General features: G+C 42.3%; 1 pseudogene; it reads right to left on the bottom strand.

Annotated features, from left to right (window-relative positions):
- Positions 1 to 4321: 4321 nt before the first annotated feature.
- Positions 4322 to 16231, bottom strand: part of LOC116855053 — a 125663-nt pseudogene continuing 113753 nt past the window's right edge.

Below are 16231 nucleotides of genomic sequence, written 5' to 3'. Positions count from 1 at the left end.
AAGCCTCTGCCTTTGGCTGAAGTCATGATCCCAGAGTCCTGGGATTGAGCCCCAAGTTGGGCTCTCTGCTCAGTGGGGAGCCTGCCTCCCTCTCTCTCTGCTTGTCTCTCTGCCTACTTGTGATCTCTGTGAAATAAATAAAATCTTAAAAAAAAAAAAGATAAAGTTTTCCTTTCCAGAAGCCCTGTGGAAAGGCTTTCCTCACATTTCATTGACTAAAATTGTATTACACATTCATTTCTTTTTTTTTAAGATTTTATTTATTTATGTGACAGAGAGAGAAACAGCAGGAGAGAGAACACAAGCAGGGGGAGCATGAGAGGGAGAAGCAGGCTTCCCGCGGAGCTGGGAGCCAGATGCAGGGCTTGATTCCAGGACCCTGGAATCATGACCTGCGCCAAAGATAGATGCTTGATTATTGAGTCGCCCAGGCACCCCCCCATTCATTTCTAAACCAATCACTGACCTAGAAATTGATATTATCAAGATTTAATCCCCAAGTGAGCCGTGTGACCAGTTAATGTACAAATTAGCTTTGTATTAGCAAGAAGGAATGACTGTAATGTAGGCAATCAACAACTTCCTTGCACAAGATCAACTGAAAAAACCAAGGAGATGGAGATGGGATGAGGATTGACCCAAGCAGCTTTGAAGAAGTCATACAACTCTCACTTTAGGATTGGCCTGAGCTTTCAACCACTGGCCATTCCATTAGCATCTGAACTGAGTATATTGTCTCTAAGACGTCTTTGTTAAAATTTATACGAATTAATTGTCAAGAAGAAAGACCAATAGGTAACCCATACCTACTGGCATGTAGACAAGAATTTATCAATCAGATTAACTGTAAGATAGGAAACATATTAATAATTGGTTACACATTATCACCCTTAGCATGTGCTTGCAATGTATGGGGTCCTTTACATGGTTTATAGGTTATACAGATAAAAACTGAAGCCAAGAGAAACCAAGTAATTGCTAAAATTCACACAAATGGTTTGAGGTAGTCAGGACTTGAAATCAAGGCAGTGTGATTCTAAAGTCCATATTCTTGATATAGGTAGTTAATTCTTGAATTGCTTGGGGGGAAGCCATGAATTTAGAAATGTATGGACTTCAGGATCTAAGTTGCTTGTACCAATCACATCAGCAAATGAAAATGAGATTACCTGGATTGGCTCAAACCACATAGTGTCTACCCCTAAAACTGAGGGGTTGGGCCAATTCCACCTAAACAACATAGTTGTTACTTACTGGGGAGCAGTTAAAGTCAGTGTTGGAGGAATAATCACAAGTTCTTAACAGCGGGAAAGTGGGGGACATTTGAGAAAGGGAAGCAGTTTACAAAAATACTTACTCAAATTGGTGAAACCCTACTGATACTCCAGGGATGGAAAAAAAGTAACTCTGATGGAGAATTTTCTTACAAAGCCTATTAAAAAAAAAAAAAAGCCAAATACAAACTCACATTTGAAAAGTTTGATTCTGGGTCAGTTTCACATTTTTAAATTGTTTTTGCTCATCTGTATTTCTTACTTTTTCTATAGTCAACTTGTATGATTAAAAAAAAAATTAAAGGCCACTTAAAACAAAAACAAAAAACAAAACCGGAAAGCATGCTTTACTGACACATACTTGGAAAGGCAGCCCAGAGGACATCACCAGCATATGGGTTTTCCCCACATCAACACCACTTAAAGGAAGTTGGATTTAAAACAATAATATTGGGGTCATTCTTCGCTTTAGAGGAAAATTCATCATCGGATGAATGCTCCTAATGCTTTTAAAATGTGTTATAATCAATAAAAGTGTTCCTGCATATTTTAGGAACATTTCTATTGCATATACCATGCCATTTTTATAGAATATCCTATTTCACAGATGTTATAGGCTTCAGACTCAGCTGAGTATATTTCTACTAGTTTGTACCAAACACTAGTGACCAATGATCATTTAAAAGAGAAGTTTCAATAAGCTTCAAAAAGATGAAGCCTTTATTTTATATGCCATACCCTTGGTTATTCCTTTGAGAAAATTATATTTTTAATGATCATTACTCTTTTGAAAGGCATCCTCCCTTATTGTAAACATGCTTTTATGAAAACTAACAATGGTGATGAGAACAGCAGCAGGTGTCCCTGTAATTCCTAACTGCCTTCTTTCATGTTCCCAGCCCTACTAGACAACAGTGTGTCTGATTCAAACTTAAGTGAGTAAATTTAGGTGGGCAAATTTTATAACCACCGTATTATAGAGGAGGAAATTGCAGCTTTGAGAGATTAAGCTTTGCTAAGTCTTCTCAACTCCTAAGTACAGCCAAGATTCAACACCTAATTCTTCCTTATTCCAGCACCCATACTCTCCCCACTTCACTAAGCTGCCTTGCGGACAGTCATTCCTTCATTCAGTAAATAATAATTACTGAGCATCGATGATGTGTCTAGCACCATGGTAGGCAGTGTGTAGAGAGATAAAACTCTTGGTCTTCATGGATTATGGTCACTGAATGGAATGACAGGCAAACACATCAACAAACTAATGAATATCTAATTGTGAATGGCAACAAGTATGATGAGGGAAAAAATCCAGAATGTTTTCTGTCTGAAGATGTGCAAAGTTTACCTAATCCAATCTAAGTATGAGGTATTAAGAAGAAAATCTCTTCCTCCTAGCCACCACTACTTATAGGTAGATGAAGCAGTAAGCCTCCTACCGGGTGGTGAGTTATAATAAAAGCCAGGTCAGACCAATTTCTGTTGCACACACTGAGAAAGAAAATTGTCCCTGAACTGAAGCCGAACTTTGTGGTCTGAAGTGATTAGTTGCTCCTTTGGAGAGGTAATTACTTGCTCCTGATAAATCACATAAGCTATTTTCTGATAGACTTCAATGAGCTCAAGAGTCCTTTCTAGAAAATTTACTGTGCTGGATCTTCTGTTTGCTCCTCCATCTCTACTCCATACCTTTGCCCAGCCTCCTGGGCCCTGGAAGCTAGCCTGCATGGACTGCATTCTGGGCTTCCTGGCATTCCAGTTCGGGTTAATTCTGGCTCAGTGAGGAGCACCAGCAGGAGACTGGAAGGTGAAGGGCAGCAGAATGGGGCTGGGGTCTCCACACACTGGTTCTCTCCCTGCAGAGATGCCATGGGTGGGCTGTCCCCTCGACTGAAGGCCCTTGCCCTGGCAGACAGCAACTTCTACATAGCTCCCATCTTCGAGTTTACCCTTCCGTTGTCCCATCAGGCCCAGGAGTAGAAGTGGCTGCCACTGTTGCTTAACTTAATACTTAAGTTAATGTGCTCATAGGACTCCTCCCTGGCAGCAAGTTTGAAACATACCTTTGATACATGCTTGCAATTAATTTGTCTGAGATGTTACTGTAATAATATAAGCACAAAGAGAGTTACACATCCTATTCTGTACACTCAATAAAGTTCTGAGTTTCTGCCCTTTTGGGTACTGAGATGGCATCTTTCATGAAAAGTTTATTGAAAGTAAATGTGAATATTCTAGCAGCCAACTCAGCTACCAAGCCAAAACAGGGTTACAGAAATTTGCCCCTCAGCATCTTAGCACAAAACAAGTTTGGAATCAGAATCCTAGAGCGAGGTATTGGCCCTGTTACCTACACTCTATACTCTATTTAAAGGTGGAACTACCCAAACAACACTTCTAGCAAGTCCACACATTTGAAGACCTCTCATTTCAATGATGACAAAATTCTAACATCCACTCAATTAATCAAAGCCTTTAGTGCAGATCAGACATAAGGAATGTTTAAGTCCCTCTCCTACCAAGCTGTCTCTAGAGTATAGACTTTATTTAGAACTTTCAGATGCCAATTAACTATCCCTTTGGTGTATAATTTGTGACTAGAGTACTTCAAATATTAACTAACTGCTTCTGAAGTACAGATAAAAACCAACTAACACAGATTTTTCAGTGTAGAAATGTTTTAAAGGAAATTACAAACAATATAGCAAATAGATACCGTTGGGCAGAGCACAGCCTCCTAGGACGCTGGCTCAAGTCACTTCTTCATCTGCACGTGGAGCACATTATATTGTCCTGCTACACTATTTCCGTAAGACCAACCTGCATACAAAACAAAACATTAATGTAAAATCACCATACAAAAACCATAAAATGCCATCGTATTATAGAAACCATATTATATTTGTAGATCTCTGATTACCCATTGTCTTATAAAACCTACATTTAATTTCTAAGAAAGTATTCAGTTTATTGAATAACCCTATTGGCAACTCAGCGACATGCTAGTCTTTCTAAATTTACCATTTCCTTTAGCTTCCGAGAGCAGTTTAAAGGGTTTGCAAATCGAAGTCCGTGCCCTCGGAAGCACTCAGTGCAAAGCACTCTGTGTCATTATACTGTGACATTTGCTCTTCCCTGACACCATCCACCTTCAGAACGTCTTTCTGCAGGAAGAGAAAACTTTCTACAGGAAGAGAAACCACTCTCACACCCTTACTCAAGAAGGGGTCCAGCCTGTCAATCTCAGTCCATTCATTATGAGGCAGTGAATGTGAACAAAACTTTCAGGCTGCACTGGGAAGACTTGAGAAGGAAAATCTAGGATGACTGTAGGAAGGCTGTACCCATCTGGCTGAAGATTATTGGCAATTTTCCAGTTTTTAAAGCGGGGAAGAATCTATTTTTATGAGGCTTATTGGTGGCTAATTGCTTGAAATGTTTGACAGAACACAATTTCTCAGGCATTCAGTCAGCTCTCAGTATCTTTCCTTTTCTAATGTGGGCACAACCCATTACAACTGTTTCCAAAGGACTGTCCATAATATTTTATCGGGAAGGAATTTCATTGTATTGTTTGAAATAGAAGGGCAATTAGGTGCCGTTAAGATGAAAAACATAGGCACTTCACTGAAATGATTATTTCAGTGTATTATAATAAGATTCATGTGTAATGCAGTCATTTGAAAGATCGTTCAAAAACTAAGCTCTTCTATTAAAATCTCTGTAATAAATACAAAAATAAAATTTTATGACTGACATCTTACACGTAAGTTAGGAATCCATTAACTGATTAAATCAGCTAGAAAGTGCTTTAAAAAAAAAAAAAGATGAGATACTTCAAGTGATTTATCCAAGTAGAAAGAAATGGAAAAACATGACAAGGAGGTTCTGGGAAGAAGCTGGAGAAGACAACCTAAAGTGTATCTCAGAATGCTAACCAAGTTAGACAGGAACTTGCTAGAATTCCTGGAACGGTGCTCAGAGAGACTGAAAGCTGTCTGTATAGGACTATAGCAGTTTGCTGGGGTTTGCTTTTGTTTAAACACCTGCAAATGATCTGATACTCCTCTCATCAAGAGGGGTGTCTCTGCCTCCTCTCCTTGGGTGCAGGTGGGCCTGACTGCTTCAACCAATACCAGCACTATGTGACTTCTGAGATGGGCTGGAAACAGCAGGATAGCTTCCATCTGGTTTTGTTGGGATGTTTGCTCTGAGGGAGGCCAACTGCCTTTAAAGAACTCTGATGACTCTGGGACTGTCCCACTGGAGAGGCCATGTGTAGATACTCTTGTCACCCAATAGGGAGCATTAGTGACCAGCCAAGTGACAAGCCATCTTGGACATCTTGTCCAGCTGAACTTGCAAACAACTGTGACCCCAGTAGACATCTGACCAATTACCTGAGAAATGCCAAGTGAGAACCATCCAGGCAAGCTCTCAGAATTTCTGTCCCTAGGATAATTTGTCTTACAGCAAAGGTAACAAGAACAACAATGATTCATGGACCTACAAGAGATCTGGGTATAAATGTTATAAACTAGAATATTCTGTGAACTGCATTGGGCAAACTTAAAAAAAAAAAAAAAAAAAAAGGACTTGCCTGGTTCTGGCAAACTGTCCTAACAACCGTGGAACCTTCTTTTCTTTCCTGATCCAGAAAAGTGTTTCTGTCCTCCAGACATCAAATAAAACTGAAGCAAATTACCACTTAATTTTGGAATCATTTTTTTTTTCACATTTCATTGTACCAAAAGTCTCTCTGAGGACTAACATATTTTCTCAAAACATATAGAATTGAAGTGGGAAGAAAATTTTTATTTGAAAGGAATTTACTGTTTTCAAGCCCAAACTGAATCGAATCTTCCTCAGTTCCTCCTGAACTAAACCTTTTTTCACTAATAACAGTTTTATTCTTAAAGGTTTCACTAGCTCTGAATCAGGTTCTATTGTGACTCATGTGGTGCGTGGGCAGGAACTAGACTTTCTAGAAGGGTAAGTTACTACAGGGAAAACATCCCAAATGCTTTTGAAAAGGAAGTTGTAACAGTTATAAAACATCCATGGCACAATCTGCAGGCAGGCCTAGGAGTAATGTACGAAGAATTAGCAGCAGGTACATAATTAGAAAAGGAATAAACTGGAAAATAACATTTTATAAAGTGGGTTTGAACAAAGATCTTAGGCTCACCAAAAACCATCTGACAGTTGGCCTAAGAGGAAGACAGGTGCCATAGAATTGCCAGGGGTTGAAAGGAAAGCCTGAAGTACAGAGCCATAAAATCAGACTAATACTGCATCCTGTAGTGCTTTAAGGCAGACCTCTCCATCATGATTATGCTGCCCACAGAGCATTAGAAGGACTCCAGATGAATCAGGCTGACCAAGCCTTTGGTCTGTGCAGAGCAGAAATGTGGCAAAACGGCAACATTGAAAAATCATCTTTGTTGTCTTCCCTGCTTTTCCTTTCTGCAATTGACCACCCCCCCCAAAATACACTGCCCCATGTGCCCATTCCACTTAACCATCCCCTCTGACCAAGTGGGTATGACCTATTTGGTTAAGAGTCCTTTTTAAGGGATGGTTTCCATAATGGAATTTCTTTCCAACTCTGCCCCGTCCCTACTCATCACAAGCTGTTCTCCAATATCCCCTTCTCTGACTTCTAAAATCCCTTTGCAACTCTGTTAGGGAAAAGATCCAAATTCTTTATCTAAGAATATCCCTAACTTAACCCATCTTCGCAGCTGCTTCTCAATCTTTCCTTTAGACAAAGCAGATATTCTTTGTTTCTTCTGCTGTCATTCACCGTGTTTTTGTCTATGTCTTGCCCCCAACATCAAATGCCCCCTTCTACTCCATACATACCTAAGTCCACCTTTCTCTCAAGGCCCACATCAAATATGACCACCTCCATGAAGCATTCTCCTCTCCTGGCAAATGCTAGTGGATATGTCCTCCTCTGAATTCTAGATCACTCACCTAGCACTTAGCCTGTGCTGTGTTTTAATGTTATTTCCGTATTTATATTGTTCTTTCTCCATGTGGGCCAGTGACAATAGCATGCATCTCCAACATCTCTGATGCACCATGCTTTGCACTCAACCTCTGTCAGACAACAGTAATGCTTCCATCAAGAGATCATCCGTACCAAAAGTTCGTAGGTAATCTTCCTAGGGAAGAGTAATACATTAAGTAAGAGTAATACATTTAAGTCCTATTGTTCTTATTGTTTTCAACAACAGTAACTCTTAGGGGTATGTCTAAGGAGATTTTTTTTTTTTTTTTAGCCCCTTAGCAGCCAACTGACCCCCCTTAGCAGCCAACTGGAGAAGATAGATTGGTGCAGCTCAACTGACCCTTTAGACCAGAGTACATCTTCTTGAACAATTTATGGTCCCATCATGGCCTGTATGTCCTCATGATTAGGACAGAAACCTGTGCATTTTTGCAAATTCCCTTGACCACCTCCTCCTTTTTCTCACTTGATTGGCATCCTACCTCTATCAGGTCACCCTTCCCCTTAACGGACTTAAGAACATTGTAGTACAGAGTATGGAATCTGGCCCATCTGAGTGGCTGTTGAGGGGGAAGCTGGTGCTTCCTGTAGAGTGAACCTTGATCAATGAGAAATAGATCTGAATGGGATGAAGACAGATAAATTCTCCCTCCTCTTTTTTGCCTCTTAGCTACTCCAGGGTGTGATTTCTCTTTATAACTCTCCCAGGAGAAGTCCTGGATGCTGAATGGGCACACCTGCTGAACAGCCAGCTTTGTCCCTTGTCTCTTTGTAGTTCAGTGAAGTGGTGGCTGGTGTGGTGATACATTGTATCACTTCCCATCATCCTTGCTCATTTCTTTTTACTTTACTTTTCCTGCTTTGGGTTTGCATCTCCCTTAAAAAAGGGTTAGCACTTTAATCCTTGTCTCAGGCTCTGTTTTCTGGAGTACCCAGGCTAAGATAGTTCCTTTTACTAATCATCACTTTTTACTATTGAGACTTGGAGTTTCACTTCACAGAATGGGGTAAAAATAAAAGCCTTCCTATACTATCCAGTAGTTAAATATTTATCCAGCAGTTTATTATTTATCCACTAGTTCAATACTTGAGCTCCCATCTGCTCATTTAATTAAAAGTCTGCCGTTTTTTCTGGACTCTTCATCCTCTTATGGACTCCAGATCTTGCTAATGCACAGAGAGCCAGACCTGGACATTCCTGAATCACTAATGGAATCAGGATAATCCCTTGAAACTAGGAGACCTCATAAATGTGAGAGGTTGATGTCTGCTAAGATCCATTCTCCTCTTCTTACTTAGTTATGTAGTTTTAGTGGGGCACATAACTGTCTTAAGACTGCCTTTCCCAGGAGCACCTGGGTGGCTCAGTTGGTTAAGCATCTGCCTTTGGCTCAATCATGATCCCAGAATCCCGGGATCAGCCCATATTGGGCTTTCTGCTCAGTGGGGAGTCTGCTTCTCCCTCTCCCTCTGCTCCTCTCCCTGCTCATGCTCTCTCACTCGCTCATTTACTGTCTCTCTCTCTCAAAGGAATAAATTCTTTTTTTTTTTTTCCCAAAAAGACTACATTTCCCAGCATCTCTTGCATCTGGGATCTGGATAATCTCATGACTGTTCTAGCCAATGGGATATGAGCAGAAGTAATGTGTGTGTCATTTCTAGCCCTTGATTTTAAAAGAATTGGCATATATAACTCTGGCCATTTTCTCTTCCCTTCTGGCCAAGACATAAAGAAAATTGGAGTAGCTTTCTTGTCCTGAGATAGCAGCCACAAGTTGAGAATGATAGCTGTTCAAATAGCCCTGGACAGCTTACCTGTGGAATGTTACATACAAGGGAAATAAATTTCCACCTTGCTCAAGATACTGTATTTTGGGTCTCTCTTATGACAGCAGTCTAACCTATCCCCTGTTTAATATAATGCACACCAGATCCTGGTTGCTGCTATCACCAAACTTAGAGGTGCATTTTTGTGCCATGTCCCTGCGCCTGCTGCTGGTGTTTTAGTCTGTTGTCAGCATCTGCTGAAACCCAGCATCCTGAAGATGTGTTCCGCTGTGCGACTCACTAAGTTCTTATTTCTGGTCACGCAACTACAGTCAGGCCAGCTAAGTCCTTCTAAACAAGCTTGGGAAGAAATGAGTCCTCTGTGGAAGACTCTGCTAGTGGCTAGTTGTTGACCCATTATGTATTCTCCCCCTTTCCCTTAGAAATAGAAACCATTTTGTAATGGAGTGGAATTTGCCATTCTCCCTCAACCCAATACAGATTTTGCCCAAAGTAAAGAAGCTCCTTGCACCTGAGGATGAGCATCTGATACGGTTTTGGAAGAAGTCTTTGGAGACTTCAAGGAGATTTTAATTTCCCAATATAGGCACCTCCTTTCCACCTTGTCACTTCCTTTTTCCTTCTTGGAATGGAAACCAGATATGAGGCCTGAGCTGGAGGAATCAAATCTGATGCTTGGGATGGCAGAGCAGGAGGATAGAAAGATCCTGAAACACTAATGGCATCAGGAAGCCACTTCACCAGTCTTAGACTGTCTGGCCAGCCTGTTTCCATATGAGGAAAAGTAAATCCCAATTTCGTTCTGCTTCCAGAGTCAGGATTCCATTATATGCAAGTAGAAGCAACCTCTAATGGGTAATGGCCTGCCAGGAGCCCTGGGTTTCTTTCAAGAATTTGTCAAGTTGTACCCAGCAGCCTTCAACTTATACTGCAATTATTTTCCCCAGAACAAAACAGGCAAACAAATTAAAGTTGTTCTACCTTATGAAAAATGCAGTACACTGAAATTACTTGTTTAATGCTTGTATTTCCTCCCAGACTCTAAGCCCCATGAGGCAGGAGCCATGTTGGTCTTGTTCACTGCCTTATCCTCAGTGCCTAGCACTCTGCCTGGCATATGTCCCCAAGGATATTTTAGATGGAACAAGGACTAAATGAAAGAATTTCAACACACTACGTGTGTTAAATTCACATTTGGAATTCATGAAGGACTGAATGAAAGAATTTCAACACACTAAATGAAAGAACTTACTTTCTTTCACTATTACTGACTTACTTAAATTACTCATTATTGAAAGGCAACTCATTCATACACTTATTCATTCATTCATTTATCCAACATTAATTGATGTGATATGCACAGTGGTATAAGCACCATACTGTTGAGGGCAAAGTCACTGCCCCCAGTGAGCTTAACTTCTAGTGGGAGAAACAGACAAGTAACTCTTACACAGAAAAAGAAGAGTTTCAGAGAGTGATAAGGAGAGTAGGCAGTGGAACTACTGCTAGTGGAATATTCCAGGAAGGCCATATTTCAGCACAATTCATGGTCCTCAACATGGCTTATACCTTAGTCAGTTTAACCTCAGCAGTTCAAGTCCTGAGATTGAGTTCTGAAATTTAGGATCATATGCATTTCTGAAGAAAATAAAAGGCAGAGAGAGAGAAATAGAGGAGAGAGAAAGAGAGAAGGAGGGAAGAAGGAAGGAAGGAGAGGAGTGTGGGAGGGAAAGGAGGAGTTTCGTCCTACTGCCAAGCACACCTCCTTCTCTGTAGCCACAGAGAGATGCTCTAGGGGTGAGAAACAAGGCCAAAGGGGAGGGTCTTTGAAAGGAGCTGGTACTGGAAACAATAGCTAATACCCCACAAGAACAGCTTTTGAACTCTCCTCTGTTCTAAAGAAGGTACTACATTATTAATGCTGCAGCCCCTGTTTATTTTTCAAACCCTTCAAAAGCCTTAATCCTTGTTCCTCCTCAAATCCACTCTGAGCCCTGCTGACCCCTCAGGGGAGCCCTCAAATGAAATATGAGGAGAACCACCAAGATTTTCTCCATGGGCTCTGCCCTCTTTCCACCACTTGATCTCCCCAAATGGTAAGCTGCCTCCCTTAGAACTAGCTCTTGCAAGAACTGCAGTGAAGAATATTTTTAATTTCTAACATCCAGAGATGGCTGTCCTATGGCCTTGCTCAGGCTTTCTAGAAATCAATGTCATGTGTCTTTAGTATATACCGAGTTAGTTCAGCAACTTTATGAAGGAAAGAAAAATGGACTTGGTCATGTTAGTGAAGTAGAAATACTCGTTTTCTTTAGTGTTGACTAAACCATGATTTGTTTACAACATCAGTAGAATTTCTTCCCCTGGGTGAGTTAGAATGGCCAGGGTTAAGGGGAATGGATGAAACTGTCTGAGCTCAGCTGAAGGTCATACTGAGGGAGGGAGATGGCGCTGGAGAGAAAGTCCTGATTGGCCATGTGCCCACTTCCACGGGATGGGAATAGCAGGACCAGGGTAAGGCAAGTGAGGCAGCTCGGACACGCCGAGTAAGGAGACGTCTCACTCCTGGGCGCTGGCCCTGCTCTTGTACACCCTGGCACGGTGTGTCCAGGCACCCCTGCCTCTAGCTCCTAGTTCTGGCTCCAGGGAAGTGAGTTCTGTCGGGGCTACAAGAGAGTGAGGAGAGCCAGACACAGATTGTCTTAGTCCTGACAAATGGGAATGAAGAGGTGGAAAAGAAGATTGGTGAACAGCTGCTCAACAGCTTCACTATGAAAACAGAATAGACCTCATTCTCTGGCTGAGAAGAACGAAGTACGTCTTGGCTTCGAAGGGACAGGGCCACTTTCCTGAGAGAAGAGGAGGGCTGGTTATAAAAACTCAGCCTTTCAGTTTGGCACCATCCCTCTCCTCATGATCTTCTCTCTTTCCCACTCCGCGCCTATCACCAGAATAAAATCATACTAAAACTTAAGTCATAAAATGAAGTGGGGGAAGGAAATATGTCTGAACTGTTGAGAGAGGGAGCAGGATTCTTCATAAGAGATTAAGACTCCACGGGTGCGCAGGTGGCTCAGCCCTTGGGCATCTGCCTTCAGCTCAGGTCATGATCCCAGGATTCTGGGATGGAACCCTGCATCGAGCTCCCTGCTCAGCGAGGAGTCTGCTTTTCCCTCTCCTGCTGCCTCTCCCCCTGCTTGTTCACATTCTCTTTCTCTCTGTCAAATAAATAAATAATCAGAAAAGGTGGGGGGGTTGAAGAATCCAATCAAGAATCAGGATTCTTAACCAAAAAACCTCCAACCCCCAACAACCACCCTCAGGTGGAGTGCTCACACCCTCTTCAGAACCTCACCCTCATGCTCTTGACCTTGAAGACACCACGCTTTCTTCTTTACCTTTTCATGTAAGGATTTGTGTTTCTTCTGCTGGATTGCAAACTCCTGGAGGGTGGAGACCATCTCACCTTCGCCCACATTCCCTTGAGATAAAACAGAGACCCTGACACAGTGTGTGCTGTGGGACTTACTTTCAATGGTGGGACACAACACAGTGACACTAGGGACAAGAGAAAGCAGACCTCTGTTACAGGCTGGCCATACAGAGGGTTGTACCCAGGGACAGGGGACAGGGTAACATGGAGCTGGAGCTATAGGGGGCAGCTTATATATGACAAGTGGGATAAGCTTAGCTAGGTTTCTCAGGCTCCCTGTGGATTGGTCAGCTTGAGTAATTTCATGGGCTCTGGGGCACAGCAGCTGTCCTTAGCTGCCTGGTACTTGTCCTTAGGGCAACGAGGCTAGTACCCAGCACCATGGAGTCTGAGAGCCCCTAAGGGAAGTGGATTTAATGAGCTGCTCAGAAGGGGGAATTGACAGCCTCTAGCTAGACCCCCAATACAAGCTGAAGACAGCATTCAGAATAAAATAAAAATTATATTACAGGTGCTTAATATTACTTTAATATCTGCTGAAATCTTGCATTGATTTATAAAGCCTGAAATCCCTTTCTCTGAGCTTTGTCTGAGCTGACTTAGGACACAGTTCAGAAGCTTAAATCATAAATGCCCCTGAAAGAAAGAAACTGCATCGAACTCAGCCAATCAGAAAAGCAAAAGCTCAGACAAGGGCCTGCACAGGAAGAAACTTCGAACATATCTTTTACACACAGACAAGGGCTTCTTCACTGTTTTGCCCAAGACCAAGGCCAGACTAAAGAAGGGCAATTTAGGGGCAACATCTAGTAGAATGAAGGGACAAGCAAGTCCACCAAACACTGCTGTAGACTCTTTGGGAAGAAGAACAAGAGAGACCAAGGAGCAAAATCCATCCTTATTCAAATTATATAGATTTTCTATTTCCTTCACTGCTTCCATTAAACCTGCCAAAAGATCCTACCAGGCATTAACTATAACCTTTGAGTTAACTTTCTTTTCTCCTGGGCAGAAAGCATTTGCAATGCAACAGCGTGAGATTCATTTGTAATGCTCCTGGTTTTCTACACCACAGCCTCTACCATTACAGAGTTGTAAAATCACGGAATCAATCAAAATAGGAAAATCAAACAAAGGCAAACATCCCTAGCAAATCCGATCATCCTGACACAGGATAGACTTTTTCAACCACACCCAGCACAGCTTGGAAAGTGCATCCAGTAATCCCATTTGCCAATTTCCAAATTCGGAAAAATTTTTCATGACAAACTACGTCTTTTAAAAGTGCTGCTCAGAAAGCAGAAACTCAAATAGACATTTGTATACCAGTGTTTGTAGCAGCCTTATTCATAATGGCCAAAAGGAGGAAACAATCCAATGCCCATCAGTAGATGAATGGGTAAACAAAATATGATAACATTCACACAATGGAACATTATCCAGCTATAAAAAGGAAGGACACAGGCTATGCATGGATGAACCTCGGGGACATCATGCTCAGTGAAATAAGCCAGACACAAAAGGACAAATACTGCATGATCCCCCTTATATGAGGCACCTAGAATAGTCAAGTTCATAGAGACAGAAAGTGGAATCATGGTTACCGGATGCTAGGCGGAAGAAGGAATGCGGAATTAATGTTTAACGAGACAGCGTTTGAGGTGCTGAAAATGTTCTGGAAACGGGCAGTAGTGATGGTTGCGTGACCACGTGAATGTATTTAATGCCACTGAATTATACATTTAAAAATGGTTAAAATGGTAAATTTTATGTTGTGAATATTTTACCACACTAAAAAGGAAGGAGGAATGAAAGAACGAAGGAAGAATGAAAAGAAGGAAGGGAGAGAATGCGGAAGGAAAGGAAGGAGGGAAGGAGAGAAAAAAATTGCTGTCCAGTTGCTGGGCTCGCTCTAAGTTTTGGGAGATTGTTATTTTGTCTGTTACTGTGTGTCAGGCTGTGGGCGAAACACCTGTCATTTTATCTTCACGGCACTGGGAGGACTTACTCTGCTTGTTTTCTAGATGAGAATACAGCGATCAGAGAGGTTAAGTCAGTTCCCTTTCACCACACAGCCGAGCTAGCTCTGTCTCTATTCAAAGCCTCTGCTCTTCACGGGTCACCTTTACTGCCACCTGCTCCTCTTTCCAGTCAAATCTTTCACTTCTGAATAAGGCAGATTTCCAAATTAGCTATTGTTTCCAAATTCTTTCGGAATTCTTTCATTCTGTGCTTTCCGAGAGGGGGAATGAAAATAACTTTCTCCCCTGAATCCACAGTGAGTTTTTCCCCCATGAGGTCTTCCAGCTTCGAGGCTCTAGTCTTGGTTTTTTTCTCCCCTTTCATAAGCTTCAGGCTCAGCATCCTTCCTAGTTGAGAATCGAGACAAGGGGTGTGTGGAGGGCGGGAAAGAGAATGAATCAGGAAGTGGATGACACCCAGAAAAACCGATATTCCAAGTATGTCTGGTAAAAAGATACAACACCAGACACAGAAGCAGAATTTTGGTGGGACTCTAAAAAATAGAAGTTTAAGTCAACAGCCCTAAAGACAGGAAGTTATGGCAAGGATAAAACTGCTGAATTAAAGAAAGAAAGAAAGAAAGAAAGAAAGAAAGAAAGAAAGAAAGAAAGAAAGAAAAAGAAAAGGAAAAAAACTCATTTCTGTAAGGGTTTGGAATAGATTTCATACATTTATACATAATATCAGTTCAATTTTGCTAGATTCTGCCCAATTGTACTATTTGATTGAAAACTCCCTCTAAGATCTAGAATGCCCTGGGGTTTTCAGAAAAAAGAAATGAATGGTTTGAGACCCCTCACACCAGGCGATCCCCCCACCTCAGGGGAGATAAAACATTGATTGAGCTGGAGGGAAAAGGCATGGCTCCCCAGTTCGTCCTGATTAGAGAATCACGCCCAGCTGCTGCCACTGGGATCTGGCAGGCGCAATCCTGGGAAACTGGGTGCCCCTCAGGCAGGAGGGTGGGATTGTCAGTGGGAGAAGGAAGCCTTGAGTCACCAAATTGATGCTTCTTTTATCCGATCCCGTGGGAGGAAGTGTGGAAAACTGCTCATTTTTCAGCTCCTCTTAGTGAGAGTAACAGGAGCTAGTGGCTAAGGAGAGGGGGCGGCATTGTGTTCACTTGTAATTAGAACCAAAGAAACCTCAGTGTAAACCAGAGCCAGAGCCCTGCTGGGCGGCTGCCCACGGCTGCTCCCGGCACAGCTGTCAAGGAGGGACACCTGCCCTGTCGCTCCGCTCTCCTCCCCTCTCTCCTGAGCCACCCCCTGCGTCCCTACGCAGGTCGGGCTCAAATATGGTGCATCTGGAAAGAGTTGTTTGAGGTTCAGCTATAAGTGGGTGGCAGGACATGATGAAAGATGCCCGAGGACGCTTCATCCAAGGATGAGAAGTAGAGTGAGCAGGAGAGGACTGGAGGCTGCCAGCGAGGTCCCCTGGCACAGTAATTCAGGGGTGAGAGGAGGTCAGGATGATAGGCAAGGGAACAGCAAAAAAAAAGGAAGGGACGAAGGGATCACCCAACCTGATGGCCGTCGAATGCGTTGGGGGAATGAGACATATCCCGGTTTGGAGTTTGTGGGTGGACACCTGGGTCACAAGAGTGTTCACATGGACATGTTCAGAGGGAGGCAGGAGTAAAAATGGATTTTGAGAGGTGTCCAAAAAGGTGATATTTGGGGAGTGGGCTTCTTGAGA

The sequence above is a fragment of the Lontra canadensis genome, unplaced genomic scaffold (assembly GCF_010015895.1).
Source record: "Lontra canadensis isolate GAN:19392208 unplaced genomic scaffold, GSC_riverotter_1.0 scaffold98, whole genome shotgun sequence".
Taxonomy (NCBI): Eukaryota; Metazoa; Chordata; class Mammalia; order Carnivora; family Mustelidae; genus Lontra; species Lontra canadensis.
The sequence above is the reverse complement of the archived record's forward strand: the minus strand, read 5'-3'. Positions and strand labels throughout refer to the sequence as shown.